Raw genomic sequence first — 15,508 nt, forward strand, 5'->3', positions numbered from 1 at the left:
TGCTCACGGCGAAAAAGCAACAAAGAAAGCCGCAGGAACCGGAGAAAGCCCTCAGCAAACTCGACGAGTGCCGGATGACAGGCCCGACCACAGCAAACAAGCAAGCAAACTCCAAGCCGGTAGGCAGACGCCGCTATTCAAGGGGGGAGGGAGAGTCCAGCGCCACCAGAAGCAGCGCCCATCCAACTCCCCCAAAGCTGTCCACCGCCTCATGCCTCGGTCGGGTTTCCCTACCGACCCATATAAAGCCCGCTGCGGAGCGCAGGAGACTCAGACCGCAGCCACCGCCAATTAAGACAGAAGTCCCCAACCTTTGGGCTGTGGCTCACAACTCGGCCACGGTGTCTTGGCCACTGTGCTGCATGAGTAGCTGGGCAGTGCATGTGTGCATGTGTGCATGTGTGCGTGCTCACCCTCCCTCATACCACCGTTGCTGTGAGTGTTGCATGGACAGTGCCAGCACTGCTACTATTGCTTGGGTGATGGCATTGCCATGAACCTTGTGTGGGCAGTGGCAGCACCATAAGCGGCAGGTAGGCTGTGGCGTGATTCTCACACTGGTGGCAGCATCACTGCAGGCTGCAGTGCAAGCCTCGCACGAGGCAGGAGCATGATCCTCACACCAGTGGTAGCATAGCTGTGAATCTGGCGGTGGTGGCACCACAAGCCTCACACAGGCATCGGCATCATTGAGAACCTCATGTGCGTGCTCACAGCCCCGTTGCATGGTGTGCATACTCATGGGCTTGTGCATGTGCATGTATGGCCACATTCACATTTGCACATGTGCACCTAAGGTACTTACCCCTCCCTTTCCTACTGGGTTGCCAAAGATTGGAGACCCCTGAGCTAAGGGGTAATCTTTCCACAGGACTAGCTACTGGAGCTTTCCCCTAAAACTCCTTGAATCTAGTATTTTCTTAATCTCATAATGCTTCTCACCCTCTACCAATACAGGGGGAGGAGATTCCTCTCTCCCTTGCCTTAAGCTAGATCTTTTGAATGGTTTCAACAAGCTGCAATGGAAATTATAAGCAATTTACAGACACATTAATTATTCTAAGGCAGATAATGTAAGCAAGAAGAACGCTGATTCAGATGTATGTAAGCCCCTTTGGGGTTTTTTATTTTGTTTTGTTTTTAATTTTCCTGTGGTCTTCTGACACAGAGAGCATATATATTCAAGAATTTTCAACAAACAAGATGTATGAAAGCAGTCCTGAGTATGATTCATATTAAAAAATGCCTTCTTGGATCAAACAAAGTTTCATTAGTCTAGTTAACAATATGAATAAGCAGGGATTCATCCATAGTGTCCTGATCTACTTCAGCCTTATGGCCATTCTGATGTAAGTAACATTATAAAGGTCTTAGTCATACCGACATTTGCAACCATTGGTTGCAAATTCGGAAAGCAAATAGATAAGTATCCAAAGCAGACAAAATCCCATTTCCCAAAACTCCATCTCAGAGATGAAGCAATAAAACCTTGGAGCCCTACTTATCTTGAATTACTGCAGACAGCATATCCATGTTTTAAGACAGGCCTTTTCAACCTTTTCACCCATTGTACCACTTTTAGGATATGTCAATATCTGAGTACCACCAGTCGCCTAGCAAGGGTCAAAAACTTGATGACCAAAAAAAGAAAGAAAAAAGAAAAAAAGTGATAAAGTATAGGTAGTCCTCAACATACAACAGTTCGCTTAGTGACTGTTCAAAGTTACAACGGCACTGAAAAGTGACTTATGACCATTTTTCACACTTATGACCGTTTCAGCATTCCCAAGGTCATGTGATTTACATTCAGATGCTTGGCAACTGATTCATATTTATAATGGCTGCAGTGTCTCAAGGTCATATGATCCCATTTTGCAACCTTTTCACAAGCAAAGTCAATGGGGAAACCAGATTCACTTAACAACCTTTTATATCAGGAGTGTCAAACTCAATTTCACTGAGGGCTGCATTAGCATTGTGGTTACCGTGGGGGGGGGTGGTTCCTTCTTTCCTTTTTCCCCTCCCTCCCTCCCTCCCTCCCTCTTCTCATTCCCATCTCCTTCCTTCCTTCCTTCCTTGATCCTGGCGGTTCTGCTGAGCCCTGACAGCTGATCGGCACTTCTGCAGGGCTCAGCAGAAGTGCCAGGATCAGCGCTGGGTTCAAGCTGATTGGTGCTGCTGCAGGACTCAGCAGAAGCACCAGGATCAGCAGTGGGCTCCAGCTGATCCTGGTGCTTCTTCTGAGCCCTGACAGCCCTGCAGAAGCGCCGATCAGCTGGAGCCCAGCATTTATCCTGGCACTTCTGCTGAGCCTCCCAGAAGCGCTGATCAGCTGGACCCTGGCACTGATCCTGGTGCTTCTGCTGAGCCCTGACAGTCCTGCAGCTCCAGCCGTCTCTCTCTCAGGCTTGTGTGGTGCTGCCAACGCTTCAGCTCATTCCCCTCCCCTGGTACCACTTCTCTAGGATGGTCATGTGCCACCTGCCAGGTGCCAATTTACCACTGGTGGTACGCATACCACCAGTTGAAAATCCATGTTTTAAGATATATGTAATCTTTGGAAAAAATAGGGGACTATGCCCTATCTATGCTTTCTATTGTGGGACGATATCCCAACTCCCCAATTCTCAGACAGCCAAAAGCTGAATTACTGAAAAGTGCATCTTCTGTTTCACTCAGTACTTCTCTTCCTTGCCTCTTGGATTTGCACAGTCTGCTATGGATCCTTGGACCAACCTATTTTTATCTAGGTAAAGAAAACTGCAAGGAATTGTTCAGTCACCAGGAGTCAACACTGAGTTGAAGGCAAAACAAAAAACAAAATGGCTAACAATGCATCAAAAAGAATATTTTGTACTGACCATGGTTTAGAATTCAATCTGTTGAAAGCATCCAAAACAAAGGCAAATTAAGATTGAGTACAGTTTTCCTTTTGCATCTGTTCAGCATTTTAATCTCTCTGTATAAAAGCCTGAGCATCAGGACAATAAAGTTATAGAATTTTTAAAATTCAATTAACACACAAAATCACAAATTGAAAGTGCATTTCAACTCACACACTATGGCCTGTCAAGACAGATATTCCAAAACTTTCTGGACTGGCAGCCTCTTAAAGTAGATGATACTATAATGGTATGTCAGAATGACCTTGGGATAGGAAAAAGAGCCACAACCAAATGTTTCATAAACAAAATTTGAATCCAAAGAAAGAAGAGTGGATAGAGCATGGTGGATAATAATCAATTTTTTTAAAAAAATAAAAGATTTTTTTATTTAAATTGGATTTTTTTTATTTTTATCAAATTTATTTTAATAAAATGCTTTTGGAGTAAAAATCTAAATATAGTTTTCTATTTAAGATACATTAATAATTTAGTTTATTCAGCATGAAATGGAGCTTAGTTATGTAGCATGAGGTTGTATATTTTGAAATATTCACATTTTTGGTAAACTCATTCAATGAATCCGAGTTTTGCAAACTGAGATAACATGCACTGCATTGATGCAGTCACACAATTTCACAGTAACTATGAGATAAATCATAAAACAAAGTTCAGGAATATTCTTTTATCCCATTGTTTTGCAAATCTATGTACACTACAAACTGTATGATTGTTTGAAGAAAAATGCATCTGTACCAGGCTCTAAGTGTTTTAATTAAATAAAAGAATTTGAGTAGTTCTCCAACTATTGTGTTTCCCTGAAAGTAAGACCTGGTCTTATATTATTTTTGCCTCCAAAAGAGGCATTAGGTCTTATTTTGGGGGGATGTCTTATATTTTTTGTGACACCTGCCTCGCCTTGCAGTGGTGGCACCAACAGCCCTATCCAGCAGGCGACTGTGTGGCTGTTGGCCCACTGCTTCTTCAGCCACTCATGGTGGGAGGCCATGTGGCACATCACATTGCTGCCACAAGGTAAGGCGGGGGGGGGAGCTGCCCCACACATCCCACACCTGCTTACTTCACAGCGCCACCAGCTAGGCCATTCCTTGCTTGGTGACCTTCCCTTTCACTCCCCTCCTGAGCTGGACTGCCATGCTACAGAGGATGGGCATGATAGGCCCGGTCCCCCTTTGCCATTTTGGAGTCAGGGGGAGTGATGACAAAAGGCTCCACTACCGCTGCGCACCACTGGAGGGGCTTTCTTCATGCTTCGCCCAACAGATCATCTGCCCAGAGATAGCCGCCAACTTCTCCTCCAACTCTCCCATGGCTTGCGCCATGACCGGGCAGCACAAGCCTCCCCTGCCACCTTCTTCCACCAGCCCTCTGGCTCTGCCACTGGAGAGAACAGAGAATGGGGAGGGAAGCAGCTCTGTGCAGCAATGCAGAGCACAGAAGAGCGCTTGCTTGCCACCCTGCATCACCCCACATCTCCCTTTTCTGTTCTGGAAACAGCAGCCCCATTTCCTGCCGCTTTTTCTCCTGGCGTTGCTGTACAATTTGGTGCACCACCACCCAGCTCTTCTCTCTTTCCGAAAGCATTTCTTCACTAACCAGCTTTCCAGCTCTGGCATGTTTCTGTCCTGGGAATAAAAAATGTTCAGTCAGACCTTCCAACTTCTCACGAGATCTTTCCCCCCCCCCCTGAGTTGGTGAAGTAGGAGGTGGCGGCTGCCGCCAGGCAGATAACCTATGGGGTGAAGCACAAAGAAAGCCCCTCCAGTGGCAAACAGTGGCAGCGAAGCCTTTCGCTGTCATTCCCCCTAGCTCTGAAATAGCAGAGGGGGACTGGGCCTATTCTGCCTATCCTCTGTGGTATGGTAGTCCAGCTGTGGAGGGGAGTGAAAGGGAAGGTTGCCGAGCAAGGAATGGCCTGGCTGGGAGTGGGGGCTGAAGTAAGCGGGTGGGGGGCATGTGGGGTAGCTCCATCCCCTCCACCTGCTTGCCTCATTGTGGTGGCAGCGGCGCAACATGCACTCTCCTGCCCCATTGTGGCAGCAAGGTGGGACAGAGTGGACAGGGTCGTAAGTAGGGCTTATTTTGTGGGTAGTGCTTATATTAGACCCACCCACCCACCAAAAAACAGGGCAAGTCTTATTTTCAGGGTAGATTTAATTTGCAGGGAAACACGGTATGTGTGATTAACCTATTAACCTAAGATGGCTTCTAATATCTCTGTTTTACTAAACTGACAGGTTATTATTGTAAATAGGAAACCTTCATTTTTTTTGCAAATAATAATATTAAAGATTCTAACTACCAGCAAGAATGAGTCCTTGCATTTAAAGAGCACGTGTCGTTTCAGATCCATCATGGCAGTGCCTGTTAGTGGGCATCCACTCACCTGCTGCCCTCCACATCCCTCACCTTGTTACATCACTGCCACATCACCAGCTATCCCATTAAAGTGAATGGGACTGTTGGTGAGTCAACAGCGGGTCAGAGGAGGAGCCACTGTGAGACAGAGAAAACAGTTGCTCTTTAAAAATTATTTACTTGTGATTTAAATCAAATCCACCTGGGGATAAAGTGTCTCAGAAGGAACCCTACCTAGTTTTCAGGAGAGTGAAAGTGAGAAGTGAGAGGGGTACTTTCAGACTTGCTGGATACTATTAGTGTAATCTTAAAGTAATATAGAGTTAGTATTCATTATTACCCCTTCATGGATTACTGCCTTGTCGTGGCGAAGGGGCTTGCGTAATTCAATGAAGCTATGAGCTATGCTGTGCAGGGCCACCCAAGACGGAAAGGTCATAGCAGAGAGTTCTGACAAAACGTGATCCACTGGAGAAGGAAATGGCAAACCACTCCAGTATCTTTGCCATGAAAACCCTATGGACAGTACCAAAAGGCAAAACGATATGATGCTGGAAGATGAGCCCCTCAGGTTGGAAGGCATCCAATATGCTACTGGGGAAGAGCAGAGGGCTAGTACCAGTAGCGCCAGAAAGAATGAAGCGACTGGGCCAAAGCCGAAAGGACGCTCAGCTGTGGATGTGTCTGGTGGTGAAAGGAAAGTCCAATGCTGTAAAGATTTTTTCTCCATAGGAACCTGGAATGTAAGATCCATGAATCAAGGAAAGCTGGACGTGGTCAAACAAGAGATGACAAGACTAAACATCGACATCTTAGGTATCAGCGAACTAAAATGGACAGGAATGGGTGAATTTAATTCAGATGACCATCAGGTATACTACTGCAGGCAAGAATCCCTCAGAAGAATGGAGTAGCCTTCATAGTCAATAAAAGAGTAGGAAAAGCGATACTGGGATACAATCCTCAAAATGACAGAATGATCTCAGTTCGAAACCAAGGCAAACCATTCAATATCACAGTAGTCCAAGTCTATGCCCCAACCACCAGTGCTGAAGTGGATGAAATTGACCAGTTCTATGAAGCTCTACAGCACCTTATAGAACTAACACCAAAAAATGATGTCCTTATCATCATGGGGGATTGGAATGCTAAAGTAGGAAGCCAAAAGATAACCGGAATAACAGGCAAGTTTGGCCTTGGAGTACAAAATGAAGCAGGGCACAGGCTGATAGAATTTTGTCAAGAGAATACGATGATCATAGCAAACACTCTTTTCCAACAACCCAAGAGACGGCTCTACACATGGACATCACCAGACGGTCAACACAGAAATCAGATTGACTATATGCTCTGCAGCCAAAGATGGAGAAGCTCTATACAGTCAGTAAAAACAAGACCAGGAGCTGACTGTGGCTCAGACCATGAGCTTCTTGTTGCAAAGTTTAGGCTTAAATTAAAGAAAGTAGGGAAAAGCACTAGGCCACTCAGGTATGAATTAAATCATATCCCTGTTGAATATACAGTAGAGGTGAGAAATAGATTTAAGGAATTAGATCTGATAGATAGAGTGCCTGAAGAACAATGGACAGAGGTTCGCAACATTGTACAACAGGTAGCAACCAAAATCATCCCAAAGAAAAAGAAATGCAAGAAAGCAAAATGGCTGTCTGAGGAAGCTTTGCAAATAGCTGAGGAAAGGAGGGAAGCGAAAGGCAAGGGAGAAAAAGAAAGATATGCCCAATTAAATGCAGAATTCCAAAGAATAGCTAGAAGAGATAAGAATGCCTTCTTAAATGAACAATGCAAAGAAATAGAAGAAAACAATAGAATAGGGAGGACCAGAGATCTTTTCAAGAAAATTGGAGAGATGAAAGGAACGTTTCATGCAAAAATGGGCATGATAAAGGACCAAAATGGCAGGGACCTAACAGAGGCAGAAGAGATTAAGAAGACGTGGCAAAATTACACAGAAAATCTATACAAGAATGAGCTTAACGTCCCTGATAATCACAATGAGGTGGTCACTGACCTCGAACCAGACATCCTACAATGTGAAGTGAAGTGGGCCTTAGAAAAGCTGAGAAACAACAAAGCTAGTGGAGGTGACAGTCTTCCCGCTGAGTTATTCAAAATCTTAAAACATAATGCTGTAAAAGTGCTACACTCAATTTGCCAGCAAATTTGGAAAACTCAACAGTGGACACAGGATTGGAAAAGATCAGTTTACATTCCAATTCCAACGAAAGGCAGTGCCAAAGAATGTTCAAACTATCGCACCATTGCACTCATTTCACATGCTAGTAAAGTTATGCTTAAAATTCTACAAGCTAGACTCCAGCAGTATGTGGATCGAGAACTACCAGAAGTACAGGCAGGATTTCGAAGAGGCAGAGGAACTAGAGATCAAATTGCTAACATACGCTGGATCATGGAGAAAGCTAGAGAGTTCCAGAAAAACATCTACTTCTGCTTCATTGACTATGCTTAAGCCTTTGATTGTGTGGATCATAACAAACTGTGGCAAGTCCTTAAAGAGATGGGCGTACCAGACCATCTTATTTGTCTCTTAAGAAACCTATATAAACCAAGAAGCAACAGTGAGAACTGGACACGGAACCACTGATTGGTTCAAAATTGGGAAAGGAGTCCGGCAAGGCTGTATACTGTCGCCTTGCCTATTTAACTTATATGCAGAGCACATCATGAGAAAGGCAGGGCTAGATGAATCAAAAGTTGGAATTAATATGATACCACTCTAATGGCAGAAAGTGAAGAGGAACTAAAGAGCCTCTTGTTGCGAGTGAAGAAGGAGAGTGCAAAACTTGGGTTGAAACTAAACATTAAGAAAACCAAGATCATGGCATCTGGCCCTCTCAATTCCTGGCAAATAGATGGGGAAGAAATGGAGGTAGTGACAGATTTTATTTTCCTGGGCTCCAAGATCACTGCAGATGGGGATTGTAGCCAAGAAATTAAAAGACGCTTGTTCCTTGGGAGGAAAGCCATGGCAAATCTAGACAGCACACTAAAAAGCAGAGACATCACCCTGTCAACAAAAGTGCGTATAGTCAAGGCTATGGTCTTCCCAGTTGCAATGTATGGCAGTGAAAGTTGGACCATAAGAAAGGCTGAGCGCCAAAGAATTGAAGCCTTTGAACTATGGTGCTGGAGAAGACTCCTGCGAGTCCCTTGGACTGCAAGGCGATCAAACCGGTCAGTCCTAGAGGAGATCAACCCTGACTGCTCTTTAGAAGGCCAGAACCTGAAGCTAAAACTCAAATACTTTGGCCACCTAATGAGAAGGAAGGACTCACTGGAAAAGAGCCTAATGCTGGGAAAGATTGAGGGCAATAGAAGAAGGGGACGAGAGAGAATGAGGTGGCTGGATGGAGTCACTGAAGCAGTAGGCGTGAGCTTAAATGGACTCCAGAAGATGGTAGAGGACAGGAAGGCCTGGAGGAACGTTGTCCATAGGGTCGCGATGGGTCGGACACGACTTCGCAACTAACAACAACAACAATTCATTATTATGCTTCTTGTCTTGTCTTGCCTGGGCTAACTTGAAGGGTAACAGATATAGAAAGGGATTTAATATTCAGCTAGGTTCCTGAACTAGCCATATAGTATTTCCTCACATTTTTTGCTAAAGCTATTTTACTTAGAAAATTTCAGACCTATTCCACATAATAGGGATTAAATCTGTGTCCTGTCCAATCTTAAGAGGACATTATTGATCTTCCACTCCTTCTATACTGGGTGCAATGATGGTTATCATCGTCCAACTATTTGTCATATTAAGTGTTCTGATGATACAGGCAGTTATTATTTATAACCATTACAAATTACTAACAATAATCTTATTAAAATTGCCATTTTTGTGAGATCAAAAAAAAATCAGTGCTAAATGAATAGCTGGTTCCAAAAAGAAGGGGGAAAGAACAACAAAAATCTATTTTTTTAATTTAACTGCATACAATCATAGTTACATTTTTAGAACGCTCTTAGAATTGTATTATTATAATTATTTGGAGTATGGCTGCTTTGACATTCAAATATTATTATTGGCAGATGAACTAAAGCAGGGGTGTCAAACTGCCGGCCCACAGGCTGGACATGTCACACAGAAGCCATGCCCACCCCATCACTGGCAATGGCAAAACAGTCCTGATACGTTGCGCGACGTCATGTGATGTAGTGAGTTTGACATGTCTGATCTAAAGTCAAAGACCACAATTGTGAAGCAAAGGATCAACAGCTCACATTAAAAAAGTACATTGAAAACAACTGTAGCAAGAACTGTTCTTGCAGATGTACTGTTTTTGAAGTTCATGGACAAATAGCAATATAACATTTCAGCTTATAGAACAATAGGATAACATGAATTAGACATATTCACAATGAGACACATTTTTATATACATCACTAATAAAAATAAAGGTGAGATACGAACTTCAATTCAAGACATAAATTAAAGGTATTATTAGAAATACATCATTTCCAACAAAGTAGAGATTTCTGCTAATAATCAAGAACATTTAAAAATGACCTAACTAGCTCTTCCCACCATTTTAGTTGGTACTAACTTATACCAACTGGGGAAGGGAGGGGAAGAGAGACAGACACCACTCCAAAAGAAATATATGATAGCAAGCATAGTAATAATTTGCTTTTGCTGAGTTCTTGAAGGTAGAACATTTTATTGATCCATGCATCTCTCTCACTATCTTCATGAGAGAATATATTGTATATTGTGGAAATTCTTCAGAGAAGCTAGCATGGAAAACTTTTAATGAATATACAAGTTCTATAACAAGAGTTTATAATACATGGCTTTTGAATATAGACCTTGCCTATTTAAAAGCTTCAGCACAGATTTATTGTTTCATCAATTGCAAAATATACTTTTTATCAATTACTGAACAAGACTTTCACTATGGATAGTTGCATCCACTATATATTTTAACAGTTCTTGAGGAACCGTCTGCTACCAAGTGATGACATAGTACTCATATTAAACAGAAGTAACATCTGATGGCGTCCCAATGTTTTTAGAATAATTCTGAGCAAGACAAAGAACTTCTAATATACTGAAGCAACATAAACTAATGTATATTATAAGACAACAGGGGGAGACAGACCAAACACATAATGAAGTAAAAAGCTTTTATTTCACATAGTTATTTACTCCTAAACAATTTTAGCAAAAAGGTCAAATATCTCATTGTTTGACAACTATTGTTTTTTTGATTATCCACAGTAAAGAACTAATGTTAAGACCATTAAATGAGTGCAGCAACTTAAACTTTGCTAAAAAAAGAAAGAAAACCCACTCTACTTTAATCAGAACACTAATGTGATTTTTCACATTATGAAAATATAAGTATATTTTTCGATGGTAGTGAATCTTATTCCAGTGTGAAGATCACAATTCAAAATTCCACCCTAGAATAACCACAAGATATTTTGCCACAAGATGTTAGTGAAACTGTAGCTCTTCTGTAACTCTTAGTCACATCTGACTCCAATCTTAATAGCTCAGCTATTAACCCTGTAAAATTTTCCCTTCACAGCCCCCAAGCTGAAGTTAAAATTTATCCAGGTAGCTAACACTGAGTGAACATAATATACCTTAATACAAAGAAAAACAGATGAAGTACAAATGTGATTGCAATGGGATCTTATGCAAAGCTCATTTTGATGTAATATTTATGTATTCAATGAAACTGATTTCTAGTACTGATGCACAGTATGCAGTTTTAGGATTACAGAGGCAAGGAGCCTTTTAACATAGTGGGTCTTCCTTCCAAGGGCACATTTAAATGACCAAGCTGTAATTGCTTTAAGCTTTCAATTCAGTGTTTAATGATAAATAGAGAAATCTCTGTTCTGAGACCAGTTTAAATTAGGCATCTGCAAAAGCTTGTTCAGCAAGCAATTCAAACCACATAGATACTAGCAATGCTCTTCTATGTAAATTGTTTTCAAATCTTTCAGCAGAATACTATTATTCTGAATACCTAGTTAGACGTAAAGTTACAACATGGAATGGAGGTGGAGGAAGACAGTCTCCAGTTGTAGTCTTCTCAACTACAACTCAAGATGTAAACCAAATATAATATCTATTTGCCTTACACATTTTTAATTTTAATGCATGAAATATGTATGTGGTAGTCTTTAAATTCCACTTTTTAATGACAACTTGTACAATCTTTGTTTCAGCTTCTAGTTGATGGCATTTAAAAAATATCAAATGGAGGAGAGGAATTTTATTTTCAACATCTGGAGGATCAAAGCCAGATAGGATTCAAACTGAAACTTCTACTAGAAACTGATGACAGCCTGAATAGAAAAATCATTCCCTCATCCCCCAGGCATCCAAGAGATATGGCTATTCTAATGGTTTAGATCCCTGTGGCAAGGTTTATAGCTGTTCAAGAAAATAATTATCATAATTGGGATGGGGGGGAGAGAAGGCTCAGTCTTAGAAGATGCTAAAAACAGAGTTAGGGAACCACCCAAAGTACTGCCCTCTCTAATAGGGCAGACTGTTGCACAAAATAATGCTGGAAAGTATTTGAAACATTGATGCTTGAGTGAAGGTAATATGGAAAGCATACTGGGGGGGGGAGAAAGGCAATCGTCACCCAAGTGGCAGACAATAGCTGAGCTCACACATCTGGACATGCCAAAACTCACACCAATCTATAGTCAAGGACTGCTAGAAAGACAGATGGAGCTTTCCTTGCTAGGAGTAAAAAAATAATAAAGCCAGATATTCTCCAGAGACCGCCACTAGGTTTGTGGTTTTTAAATATTTCATCCTTTGATTATAGTATAGCAGCTTGCTACGGACCTAAAAGATAAATATAGCTTCTAGTGTGAAGAATTTTTAATTATAAAAGGGCCTGACCACAATGTAATAAATAGCTTTGTAAATTCCTAATGCTATATTCCATTCTAGATGCTTGCATTTCTTCTGACAGAGTGTATGTCCATGTGTTGGTAAGGAACAGCAGCTGGTTGTGTAGTCAGCATAGTAATACTGCAATCAGAAGTCCATTTTTTGGATTTGGCTTAAGTTGGTTACAACTAACTGGAACTTGCAGTCTGCATAATGGGCTCAATAGTTTTGGCTAGTTTTTCAGAACTCTCTCCAGAGTTCTCCAAGGTCAGAGCGAATATTGGGCGTATTGAAGGAAAATAAAGGTGTTGCTTATATTTGTTTCTCATTTTGGCTACAAACCAGACCCATGTGTACCAAGAAATACATCCTTTAAACTTCTCTCACATTGGGTACAGGAGCATAGCATAGCCCAGCCCAGCTTCTGCAGCCATAAGGGCAGAAACCCAAAGCCCCACTCAGCAAATTAAACAGAGGTCCCTCCCACATAACAGAGGCTCTTAAAGACAGAGACACCCCCCACACACAAAAGATCCCCATAAGAACTATAAGCATAGCAAATAAACTTATTTAATTGCCTTGCAGATTCTGAACTTTGGCTCTTAGACAGAGGAAGGCTCATTCTTGATGTTCCGCAACAATTAAACTTCATTAATTAATTAAACTACCCATTACCCTTCCGTCCCGTATTTCATACTTCTCCATTCAGACCAGATGATAGTCATTAAAAAATATAATGCTAAGAACGATGGAGCAGCACGAGATGGAGTAGCCTCATTCGATATAGCGGGATTTACTTCTCTGAGCAATTCTCTATGTGTTTAATACTCAAGGTTATGGTTGCATCCCGCTACCAGAGCTTACAACCAGGTAAATGCGTTTAGGACGGCAGCCTCCACATTTCAGGGTCAAGACGCTATTTTGCAAATCAGCGCTGCAACCGCTACTTTCCGAAGCAGAAAACGGCAGCAGGCTTGGCTTTGTAATTCCCCTGCGCTCGGTTAATCTCTTCGGTCTGCGGGAAGTGACAGGAGATATTGTGGAGAGGGCTCTGAGCCATCCTAGCGGCAGGCTCCCTTTCCCCTCAGAAAAGGGGGTTGAACTAGATGACCTACAAGGTCCCTTCCAACTCTTTATTCTAAGTGAGAAGGCTCACACCGCTAAAGAACAACTTCCCCTCCCTGCTTTCTCCTCCCCGCTACGCAAAAGAAAGCTTAGCGACTCACTGCCTAAGGTAAGAGCTCCGGCGACGCAGCAGCCCAGGTATTCCTACGAGGGGCGAAGAAGCAACATTGGAGAGGAATCCGCTGTGCTCAGAACTCCGGCTCGACTCTCAAGACTTCCTGGGAAAATCAGTGCAAGCCGGAGATCAGCATAGTAAACGCGAAAGGGAGCAGATTTCACCTAAGGCACCCTGGAGAAGCAGGACAACGGTCTGCCGAGACCTCGGCCCCTGCAAGAACCAGTCTGAAGATCTGCGAGTCTCCCTGCTAATGGGACTCCAGCGTCGGGTGCCCACTACAAAGACAAAAGATTTTCTCGCATCTCATTGGCTGCAGCAGGCCACACAAGCCAATTGCCGGAGGGTGCCGTTTCTCCGGGAGTTCAGAAAACTCGGAGAAGTGGATCCCTCCGATCGAGGGAGGCTGGTTTCCCCGGCACTTTGGAAGTGAATGGAAAGGTTTTCGGAAAAATCTTAGTGGCTGGAGGAACGAATGCAAAAGGAGGCGGCATCTGGCAATAATGTGTTTGGTCGATGACCAATTCGGATGTCGTCTAAGGGTGTCATTCTGTGAAAGGGATGATTAGTTGGACAGAGGTAGTTTCTTGTTATTTTAAGTTCGTGGAGGTATAGCAAAGTTTATTAACTCCTTACTTTTTATTAATTTAAATCCAGAGAAAGGGCTCACGTCTTCGGTATCTTTCTCAAACTTGTATAGATTTTTTGTTCTTAAATTGCTTTAATGCAGACATTTTCAAATGTCCAGCTAGTCATTACATATTAGCAATACTGATAGGAAGCTATTCCAACTAAGTAAAAAGTGGTGTTGAAACCTCTGAATAAATATACTCATGTACACTGTGGGCACAATTATTAGGCAAGTTGTATTTTGGAGGATTAATTTTCTTATTGAACAACTACAGTGCTCTCAGTCAATCAAAAATGTTAACTAACCTCAAACCTGAATATTTAGGCAAGTGAAAGTGAAGTTTTGGTTTTCTTAGGAGAATATGTGTGTACAATTATTGGGCAACTATTAGTGTGCAGAATTATTGTGCAACTAAATGAAAAATGAAAATTTGCCCATCTCACTTGTTTATTTGCATCAGTTAAAGTGAGAATAATAAACAACTCAAAATGTACTAATAAACATTTCTGACATTAAAAAAAAATCAGTGACCAATATAGCCACCTTTCTTTTCAATAACAGTCATAAGCCTTCCATTCATGGAGTCAGTTTCTTGATCTGTTGATGATGGTTTTGTGCAGCAGCAACCACAGCCTCCCAGACACTGTTCAGAGAGGTGTATTGTTTTCCTTTACCATAAATCTCCCATTTAAGAAGGGCCCACAAGTTCTCAGAGTTTAGGTCAGGTGAGGAAGGGGCCAATGTCATTATTCTTTCATCTTTAAGGCAGTGGAGTATTTCGATGCATGCAATAAAGCGTTGTCCTGCATAAAAATCATGGTCTTCTTGAAGCAGACTTTTTCCTGTACCACTGCTTGAAGAAAGTGTCTTCTAAAAACTGGCAGTAGGTTTGGGAGTTGATTTTGAGTCCATCTTCAATCTGAAAAGGTCCAACTAGCTCATCTTTAATAATACCAGCCCATACCAGTACCCACCTCCACCTTACTGGTGTCCAGGTCTAAAGGGAGTTCTGTGCCTGTTACTGTTCAAGTGATGGGTCCATCCATTTGGTCCATCAAGAGTCACTTTCATCTCATCAATCCATAAAACCTTTGAAAAATCTGTGTTCAGATATTTCTTGGCCCTGATGGGCAGGTTTGGAGGTTTTGCTTGATATCAAAATACAGGAAACCAGAATTTGCCTTCAAAAAATACGTGTTTATTCAGCTGAATAGAGACCAGCTTTTCCAAAACAAATCCGAAAAGCATCACATAGCAAAGACGTCTTATTTTTATACTATTTGGTTATATAAGCACTTCACCCAGCAAAGCTGGCACTCAGTAGATTAAGACTTCGCCACTTAGGGCTGGCACACTATAGATAAGAGACTAGAAAGCAGAAGTAGCTAGCAGGTTCCTTTTTTAGGTGTTTCCCCAGGACACTATCTGTGCACTCTGGGTGTTTCCCCAAGACACCATCTGTTCATGAGTGAGTT

The 15,508-nt window shown here is 42.1% G+C and overlaps 1 long non-coding RNA gene across 1 annotated transcript in view; it reads right to left on the reverse strand.

Annotated features, from left to right (window-relative positions):
* Window positions 1–13,722, reverse strand: part of LOC308669599 — a 76,142-nt gene extending 62,420 nt beyond the window's left edge. Inside the window, exon 1 of the long non-coding RNA XR_014026801.1 lies at window positions 13,389–13,722. This is a non-coding gene — a long non-coding RNA (uncharacterized lncRNA). The remainder of the gene's footprint in view (window positions 1–13,388) is intronic.
* Between the last annotated feature and the right edge of the window lie 1,786 nt (window positions 13,723–15,508).

Source organism: Vipera berus (genome assembly GCF_964194415.1).
Source record: "Vipera berus genome assembly, chromosome: 6".
Classification (NCBI taxonomy): Eukaryota; Metazoa; Chordata; class Lepidosauria; order Squamata; family Viperidae; genus Vipera; species Vipera berus.